This window comes from Callospermophilus lateralis, unplaced genomic scaffold, assembly GCF_048772815.1.
Source record: "Callospermophilus lateralis isolate mCalLat2 unplaced genomic scaffold, mCalLat2.hap1 Scaffold_89, whole genome shotgun sequence".
NCBI classification, from domain to species: Eukaryota; Metazoa; Chordata; class Mammalia; order Rodentia; family Sciuridae; genus Callospermophilus; species Callospermophilus lateralis.
The window spans coordinates 2,235,617-2,246,171 of record NW_027517018.1 but is presented as its reverse complement, the minus strand read 5'-3'; the positions used below and the strand labels follow the sequence as shown (position 1 = coordinate 2,246,171).

The 10,555-nt window shown below is 31.2% G+C and overlaps 1 pseudogene; it reads left to right on the top strand.

The window, feature by feature from the left end:
* The first annotated feature begins 7,817 nt into the window (after positions 1 to 7,817).
* Positions 7,818 to 10,555, top strand: part of LOC143390078 (ephrin type-A receptor 6-like) — a 114,215-nt pseudogene continuing 111,477 nt past the window's right edge.

Genomic DNA, 10,555 nt, shown 5'->3' with positions numbered 1-10,555 from the left:
TAGTTGTTTTAGTTCAAGGATACTCTGAGTCATGTATTGAATTGCCTTAAATGTAATAAATATAAATTTTTTTAGAATAATGTCTGAATTATATAATCACATGATTTAATATTAACAGAGGAACATAGACACTGTGCATTAGAGATCCCCAAATTTTAATGTGCCTAAAGATTGCATGAAGACCTATATCAAATTTTGGTTTCTGTATCTTAACAGCAAGAGATGCTAACCAACAACCAAAAATTGCTTACTTAATCCACATTCCAGTGATTTTGATGCAGAGGATCTGAAAATCAAATCAGTGAGGAAGTACTTATATCCTGCTTGCCATATCTCTCTTCAAAACTTTTTTCCTCTGATTTGAGGAACTGAAGAAAGATGCCAAGTAAAACATCTTCATCATATTGTTAATAAGTAAATGTATTTAAAGTCAAAATAATAGAATAATATATGATTTAACACCAGAAACAATAACAAGGTTGTTATACATAAGTATATAAATTTGTAACATGCCAACATACATGGTTTTTACTTAAAAATCTCTGGAATTAGTAGTGGTACTAAAAAAAAGAGAAAAAAAAATCACTCCCTGATTTAAATTATATATATATATATATATATATATATATATATATATATATAAAATAGATGTATTGTAGGTTTGAATAATCATTTCAGCGAGGCTTCATCTCTTAATCCCAAATTAAATCTCTTTATCCCAAATTTTTAAAAGCATGTTACAATGAATATTTAAAAATTGAATTAAGAAACTTTGTCATATTTTTTAAAGTCAACTTTACTAAGGTATGATTTATATTGCCAGAATACTTGAATATATAAAGCAGTAGATGTGTTTTAATCCTTGAATTTGCAAATTAGTTCTTTGAAATTAAAAAAGTAAACAAATTAGAAAATACATAAATAAACTAGAAGTAATTTGTTCAAACACAAGATAATAGCATTAAGTATGAATTTAATGTATCTTAAAAAACTAAAATTCTCTACAGAAAATTTTGAAAGAAAAAGTCAAACCTTTCATAATTATTCAGTGTATATGTATATACAGAACTGTATTTAACATATATTTGCACTGGGAAGATTTTAGAGATGCCCTTGGCTTATGTTCATGTTTTTTTAATAACTTTATTTTATTTCTTTAACATGGTGCTGAGGATTGAACCTAGAGCCTCATATGTACCAGGCAAGTGCTCTACCACTTAGCTACAGTCCCAGCCTCTGATGTTCACTTTTGTAGATGAGGAAAATGAGGACAGAGCCCTGAGCCACTTGCCCAGAAGAAAACCTGGGAGATCAGTTTGGAACCTAGTGTCCTACCCTCTCATTTATAAAACTTTTTTTTTTTAAGTTACATGAAACTTTTGTGACATGGGTTGTATTAATCTGTTGATTTTCACATTTGTATCAATGTGAAAATCCACTGAGTTCAAACTTTTCATACTTACATAAACTAATGAATACTAGTGCAGGTGTTTTATACACTTAAATTATAGTCCCACCGAAGGAGCTTTTTGAGACATTAGGATGAGAGAAAGGTTTTTAGCTTTATTTCCCACTGTAAATCACCGAAATAGACAAATATTAAGGAGATGTTAAAACTCTTTCTGTAATTATGTGCTTACAACACATAGCATGTATTCTGAACTGGGTGACTGGTTGGGTTATTGTGAAAATGAGGCAAGGAAAAGACCACAGGTTATTAGAACTCTGGATGTCCCTGTCACTGGTGCTTTTTCTTGAATTAGAGTTTCAGTTATATATATTTCTTGAGTAGCCAACTTAGGTTTGTAGAAATTTCCAAGGTTAAAATTTTCATCAGAGAAGGAATACTTACAGTTTATCATATCAATTAAGTATATAATTTGAATGTAAATAAACATTACATAAGCCAAGTGAAATGTGAATTTTAGTTTAAAACGTGGACTTTTATTCTTCCCTTCACACCTTTACATAACTACCCAATATTTTTCTGCCATTGACAGTAGTGTCATTTTCATTCTGTTTATTATAGGGCATTTGCATAAATTTGCAAACATTTGGCCCAACCCAAAAATCTCTCAAAATAAAATAATTTTCTTTATATCTTTGGAACTATAGAGAATATTTAAAATCAAATTGATGAAAATTTTTAATAATTAGTTTGGGCATAAGCAAGGTCTCACACATACATTGAAAATAATTTTATTGAAAACTATCTTTTAAATAGTATGAACTAAGTCAAAAAGTAAGATCTAAAAATATCTCAATCCAGTTCCTTCTTTATATCAGTAGCAGAAGGACAAAAAAGACTGCTATACTCAAGTGTGTACCTTGTCAGAGAAACAGAGCAGTGGAATGCAGCTTCTGATAAATCACTTTTTCAATTATTTTCCTTGTAATTTTTATTTATGTTACACACTCTTAAGAACAGCAACAACAATAAAGTGTATTTCTTACTTGAGTTAATTCAAGTACATGTGGGAAAAGAGAAATCAAAATCTTGTATTTGCAGCTAGAACTTACAGATACTGAGGAACAATTAGAAAGTCAGATTTGATAGAAACACAGGAATGTCTAAACACCCTGTTAACTCAGGTAATAGAAAGCAGTTGGGTGACAAAAATGTCATTAAATATCTAATAGGAGTAATAATAATACTAGCTAACATATATTGCCTATTTGATTTGCCAGGTAGTAATATTTTATACTTTATATACATTTTTTCATCAGTTTGAAAAATTTTTATAGGTTTCCAACTAAAATTTCCCCTGACATAGCTGAACCAAAATGATATAGCTAGTAAATAACTGACTCATGCTCATTTGATCCCAACTCTATATTTATTATTTGTTTTGTTGGTTTTGTTTCAATCTCATAGCTTCTGTTCTAGTTTACAACTTTTAAAATCTCTCTTTAGTATTCTGGTTAACTCCTTATGTTCCTACAACAGGGAGTATACTAGACAGTGGGAATTACTTTCTGTCATCCTTATTAGGTAGATTTTGAATTAGACTACATCTCTATCTTAGGTCATATGCCTCTCTGTTCCACTCACCTTTAACTACAGTGAGGCATCATGTGAAAACTGTGACAACACCTTATTGGGACCCAGGTAGAAATCAAGAGAAGGTGGGAGTTCTTTAAAGTAGGCCATGATTTTAACAGATATCTTGTGTCTGAGCTCTTGGAAATATTAGATATTCAATATTTTTTTCCCAATATTTATAGAAACACCAATTTCCATAACATCTGTTCCACACCTCTTCAGTTTCTTATGTAATATTTTATTGAGTAAAATTTTAGTTAGATTGTATATAGTGATATTTAGTGCATTCTCATTGCACATCAAGAAATTGAAATGTATTTTGTCTAAAAATATTTGAATTTCTAAAGTGAATTACCACATTGCTATCATTTAAATGAGACAGAAATGTGTTTCCTTAGTAGTTTTTAATCATTTTTATCATGATTAATTAAAATGTTTGTTGAAGAATGTCTAAAATAGATAATATTTACATAATTGTGTTTATAGTTCCACATCAAAGAAGTGATAAATGTCCTTGGGAAAATAGAATATAAACATATATAATGAATAATAATTAATAAGTTAGATAATTAAAGACATAATAAGATATTTTCTTAACTTACTGATTTTTAATTTGCAAGAATTAAAATTAATTTAGTCTTTTTAAATATAGATTATGGTTTGGGGAGTTCATAAATTTAACAAATATATATAACATGGCACTTATAAATTTTTTTAAAGAGAGAGAGAGAGAGAGAATTTTAATATTTACTTTTTAGTTTTCAGCGGACACAACATCTTTGTATGTGGTCCTGAGGATTGAACTCAGGCCACATGATGCCAGGCAAGCATGCTACAGCTTGAGCCCCAGCCCCAGCCCCAGCCCCAAACACTTATAAATTTTTTATTTAATTTTTATTATTTAAATGTTAACTTTCCTTATCTCTCATTAAGTACTTTTTAAATATATTTTAAAATAGTTAAACATTTAAAGTACTTCAGAAATTATACTTAATTATAGTGGAAGATACTCACTTTTATCATATAGAAGTTAGGCATTATTAATAGGTAATATAAATCAAAGCATAGAATCTTCAAAAATTTGCTTTTGCTCTCATATTTGCTCTCATACATTATTATCTTCCTAGTCATCTGCTAATAATCCCTCAAAAGATAACTATTGTGGTATCCAATTTCCATTTTGTTTTATAATCACATCCATAGTGCTTGCTATACTTTGTTCTGCTGAGCACAGATTTTGTCATTTGCTGATTGGTACTTGACAACAAGCCAATGGATTTCTAAACTATACCCATTTATTCCTCAATCACTGAGAAGAACATGTAATTCACAAGTCACTTCCAAATTTGGCTTATTTTAATAAAAAAAGCCCAATTTTTTATGGTATTCAGATGATTTTAGGAATGATTTCTTTTTTTTTTTTTTTAACAACTTGCTGGACTCTGAATGGGAAAAAAAATAAAACATAAATGTTGAAATCAAAAGAGGATCCAAATCCTTCACTTTAAAAGATTGAACTGACTAGAAGTTTTTGGCACATAGTGTTATATATAACTGAAAAAAAGAAAGTCTTCATTTCTCAGAATGAAGAGAACTTTGATGTTACATTTGCATGTATACATATATAATATATATTTTTACATATCTTTAAGGATTCATAAATATATTTATCACATAAAAATGTAGATGTATGAATGATTTATAATTGTATGATTTATAATTCATAAAGATAAACAGCATATGTACACGTGTACTTTTTAATCAGTACTTTGTGCCTCTGTGTATACATGCATGATTTTAAGGAAAGTATGATCAATATTACAAAGAAATTTAGCTTTAAGATATGCCAAAAGTTGCTATAACTCATTACTCTGAATGAGATTTCACTTTAAGTATGTTAATTGTAATGTAATAGAAGTTTCACGATATCAAATGAAAAAAAAAAAACACCACTTCTTTAATTCTTTAGTCTTCTATCAGAGTTGATGCTCAAACAAGATCTGAATATTGTCTGTATTTCAGTCCACCCTCTGTTGAAAGGGTCTTTCATTGTCAACTCTCTTGTGTTCCCTGAATAGCACTTCTCCTTTGTGACATTAGGCACCTGATGCTACAGATATTACCTAGGGTTTTACAATGGCCTTATACTGGAGGCTGGGTGGCAGAGCTAGGGGCCTAGCTTTTCCAAAACAGGGGAAGTATTTTGAGTGCTCCTCCCTTAACAAAACAAAACAAAACAAAACAAAAACATTAAAAGGTGTTTTTTGTTAGTTTTTTGATACAGATATTAAAACCAGGGGTGCTTAGCCACTGGGTCATATTCCCAGCCCTTTTATATTTTATTTCGTGACATGATCTCATTGAGTTGCTAAGGGCCTCTTTAAGTTTCTGAGGCTGGCTTTGAACTTTTGATTCTTCAGCCTCAGCCTCCTGAACCACTGAGATTACAGGCCTGTGCCACTGGGCCCAGCTCATAGAGAAATACATTTTCAACATTTTTGGGAAATCCTACTGAAGATTTCTTTGGGAAGTAAAGGACAAGGTTATTCCCATATATTGGACAGCTATATATATACTGCAAGATCATCTTGGAAGATTATTCAACAAAAGAACTTAAAACTATGCATTGGCACTGAAAGCTACCTCAAAGGAGCTCTGAAATTATCTTCCTGGTAAGGATTCGGCATTTTAAGAATCTAAACTAAGAGTGAAGTAACATCTTATTTAAAACTTAACGTTCCTCAAAACAAACAAAAAAAAATCATTGTTGTCATAGACATGAAGATATTACTGCATGGAATTTCTTCAATCATCTCTCATCATTTCCATTCCTTAAATTTAAATATTATTGAAAATGGTCAAAAATGTGAAGAAAATATTTGGGTTCAAATATTTAAAATGTGAATATCTATGGACTGTCAAAGATGAAACATAGTAAGTTTAGGATGTGAGAGAAAAGCATATTTGTAAGATGAATTTTGATAATATATTTGAATGGAAATTAGTATAATTACAAAAAATTCTACAAATACTTCTTTTGAGAAATATCAATTTTACTCAAATAGTAATTCATTTTAAAAATCAGACAAGTGGCCAAAATTTACTACAGAGCTTTTATATCTTTTAATTTTTGAACATTTAGTTTCCATTTTTTTAAAAAAAACTTTTCAAGAATATAAAAAATTCACATAATGGTTATTATGTCCTTCTTAAATTTATTACACAGAACTATAATTATCAATATGAAGGTGTATCACTAATTTTTGAGTATAAATGATAATACACTGAGTAATATATTTATCATTCTCTTGGAAAAAATCTTCATAATGTTATTCATTTTTTTGTATAGAAAAGTGCAGGAATATGGAAAAATAAAATAGCAACACTTATGTACTAGAGGTGGTATAAATTAGACTTGATAATTTTCTATTTTGTGTATTCTTTATTTTTATTTTAATTAAATATATTGTATGCAATTAAAATATTCCCTACTGAATATAATAACATTTCAATTTTCATATTATGGTATTATACAATTAGTATGTGTTTTGTTATATTAAAATATACTGTTATTCAGAAATTTCTTAATTATAGAAAAATGAAAAAACATTTCATGAGAGAAAATGTGCACACTTATATCTCTTCCTTATAACATTATGAAGCTTAATTTATATTCTTTTAGTCCCTCATGACTGACTTTCCTAATTTCCTATTAACATTAGAATTTTACATTAAACCTTTTCTTCTGATAAAGTAATAATTACTTTCATTAAAACTCATTTAAATTCCCATGACATGTGTCTTCTGTAGAAAAGTACTTAATTATCTGTGTTACTTAGAGTTATGTTTAGGAAACCCATTGACCTTTTCTTCATATTTCACAATTACCCAAATAACACAAGCCCGCCTACCTAAGACCTCTCTGTCCTGTCACATCAACATAAAAAAGATACGTTTCTCACTTTATCATTTGGGGTTTGATTATGTATCTACAAAAGGGCAACCACTCTGTGAACACCAATGTCTTTTTTATATTTCCCCAAATAGTATTTGTTTGATGAAGGAGATGAAATTAAAAGAGATGGAGCTGGTCATGGTGCTACATACCTGTAATCCCAGCGACTCAGGTAGCTTAGGCAGGAGGATTGCAAATGCCCAGTCTGGGCAATTTAGCAAGACCCCTGTCTCAAAATACAAAATAAAGATTAGAAGGGTTGGAGATGTAGCTCAGTGGTAGGGTACCCCTTGTTTCAATAACCAGTATTGCAAAAGTGAAAAGTTAATTACTCCACATTTAATTTTGGACCATGCTAAGAAAAGAGATTCTTGATAAAACAATAAAAAGGTGGACCTCTGCCACATTTTAGGTCTTCATAGTCAATGTCTTCATCTGTGATATTTGTACATGATTGTTCCCATCACCATAAATGCCTCTATTTATCTTTATTTACAAAATTATAGATAAATGATTGACCATGTTTACTTCTCCGAGAATAGTTGTTACCTGTATAGAGCTGAGACTCAATCACATGGGAGTGTGGCTATTATTAGAAAGAAAAATTTTTGGAAGGAAATATTGAGGCCTATTTTGAAACTATAAATTTGATGTCGCATGCTAATAGTTTTATGTGGGGTAGGTACTAGCAGTGTGTATATGATTTGCAAGTAGCATCTGTAGTGCATGTGCAAGTGTGTGGGGATGAACCATTTCCATTTAGTGCCTTTAGGTAGTGCTGCTAGACACACTCCAAATGTACAAGTCATTGCTCGAAAAATGCAGGTAAATGCCAGCCTGACAAAAATTCCTTCAAAGATTATGAGAGCAAGTTTTTTGTTAGTGATATGTTTATTTGTATATTGATCTTGCAGTTAAGTGGTATTTTAAAAACCATTTAACTTTCTGATTTGTCTTAACTAATGTAGATGCAAATATATATTTCAGTGAATATTAAGTAAAATGCACACATTGTTTAATTTAGTATGTGACGCATAATGAACATTAATACTATTTATGGTATTTATTTTTATCTCCCACACCAAAAATTATTTTCAAAATCTGCCAAATTAAAACAATGAAGAGTAAGAGGTTTGACTAGTTATGAAAAGCATATTGAAATATTGACTAGAGATTGGGTTTATTGGTTAGTGGTAGAGCACTCGCATTCTCAAAATGTCAATAACAAAAACAAAAACTGCATTCAAACTCTGTAATCAAGCAAAATAAACTGAATATTCAACCTAATTTCTATCTGACTAAAACTAAGCTATATGAGTTACTTGATGTTCCTCTGATGCATCATGCTGCCCATTTGTGATCTTCCTGTTTTGTTTAACTTGTTATTTTCCACCTAGCCAGTGTGGTAAACTCATATTATTTTATTATATTGCTTTAAAAAGACCTTTTCTGATGCTTCCCTGATGCATGCATCCATTACTTATAGTTGGTAGTACAATTTGCCAACTCACCTTGGCTAAGGAACAATAGGGCTGTTTATCATATAATCTAATAAAATGTCTTCAGAATGGTATAGAAGAGTGGGGTTGACTTCAGGGAAGTCCAAGAATATTTTCCAAGCCCACATGAAGAACATCTTTCCATTCGACCATTCCTTTTTTGGTCATCATTTTCTGGCTTAATTTCAGTATTCTCGAGATGGTATGTCTACCCCAGACTTGAACTGCTCACAATCAAGAGCCCTGCAGGAGAGTTTTCCCTTCATAAGTTTGCTCAGAGTAGAAAGGAAAACTTTCCCTGGGAGAGTCCTAACAAATGCCTTGCCTCTACTGTCACTAATCTATACTGAACCACATGTCCATGATTTAGTTGCAAGAGATTGGGAAAGCAAGCATGCCACCTTCCCTGCCTCCATAACAAGAAGTGGGGTTTTCAATACTGTTAAATGTTGTTATTATGCAATAATACCTTTGACACATCTTAACTCCTAATTCCAGGTCTGTCAAAGTATATTTCCTCTATTTTGATCCTCTTCCAAAAAACACATGAGCACAACTGCATTACTAACTACATCACATTTGCTGGGAGCCATCAGCCAAGTAGGTATGACAATTTCCTTGCCAGCGTACTCCCATGCTGTCTAGTGGAAGGACTCCTGAAAGGTGACCTTGTTCAAGAACCAGGGCGGATCCGTGTTTAGGGTGTCCCCGGTTTAGCATAATAGGAGATTAGGGTGTTCCCCCTTTAGAATAGGGCGTATCCTGCTGCCTGAGTTCCTCTTGAGTTCTTAGGGTCAGACAAAATATTTTGGGAGACAGAAGCCCAGTGGAGTGGTGGATTTGGGCAGAGAACATGGATTCCCCCAGAACATGTTTGTAGACGGCCAGTGTGAGTTCGGGAATAAAGAATTGCTGTTTGAATCTACAAGCTGTGTGGTGGCTCGTGATTTGTGCCCAGCCAGAGACTTCGGCAACATTAATGTAAATGTTTAGAATTTTGTAGACTTCTCTATTAAAACATCAGCAACTTGTGGGAAGAGAACCTATTGTATTCATCATTATATTCTTATTGCTTTATATCTAATAAGTGTTTAAAACCCTTTAAATAAGTTTAAAAACTGTTAAAATAGATAAAAAGAAATTTATTGAATTAAATATTTTAAAGTCAAAATAAGAACTTGAGATAAGTAAAATTGTAATGGTTATAAAACAGCATAATGGATAAAAGATATTGCATCATCCCTGAAGGAGCCAAAACCTAACCATCTGCTTCACATCTCTCTAAGTCTAGAGATGAGAAAAAAAGATGTGAATTTGCTACCCCCTGGGAGATTGGATGAGGATCATATAGGATTTAGAGAATAGAACTTGCAGGGAAATGTCAATAATTTAGGTTTTCCTTTTGCAAAGAAGACACATCAAAATTTTACCCTTCCTTAACAATGTAGTGTAGATGAAATAATGATGAATCTTTTAAATGGACTTTTGAGAAAGGGCAGGTAAAAAAATAGAATATTTTTACAGGAATTTCAGAAAAGAACACTACAAAGTGTTCAATGATAAAAACTATAGTTAATCATGTTGAATGTATTAACCTTATTTTACCAAATATATATATTTGTCTCTTGCTAAAAAAGAAATGGACTTTTTACTCAGGGGTTTGTGTCTGTGTGTGTGTGTGTGTGTGTCTGTCTGTCTGTCTTGGTAAACAGTTCTAAATAGTTCCATGCTGTATGTTTTATGATTTTCCATATCTCTGCCTAGAAAAAAACAAAAGAAATACACAAGTGTTTAAATAATCAAAGAAAAAACCTGACTTTCTCCTTGAAAATTAAATGTCAAATTGGATTTGAAATGCTTACAGAGGTACTTTTCATTTGTCCATTATGATAGTAATGATAAATGAGAAAAGCTCTTTCAGGGAATAAAGAATTTCTTCAAATTTTCAATTTAGTCTTAGTTTTATGGAAGATGGTTTTGTAAGTGTGAATTACCATTAGTAGCTCCAAAAACATTTTGTGCTTAATAAGGCTTAGAATGAGTAATTTGGTAATAGCC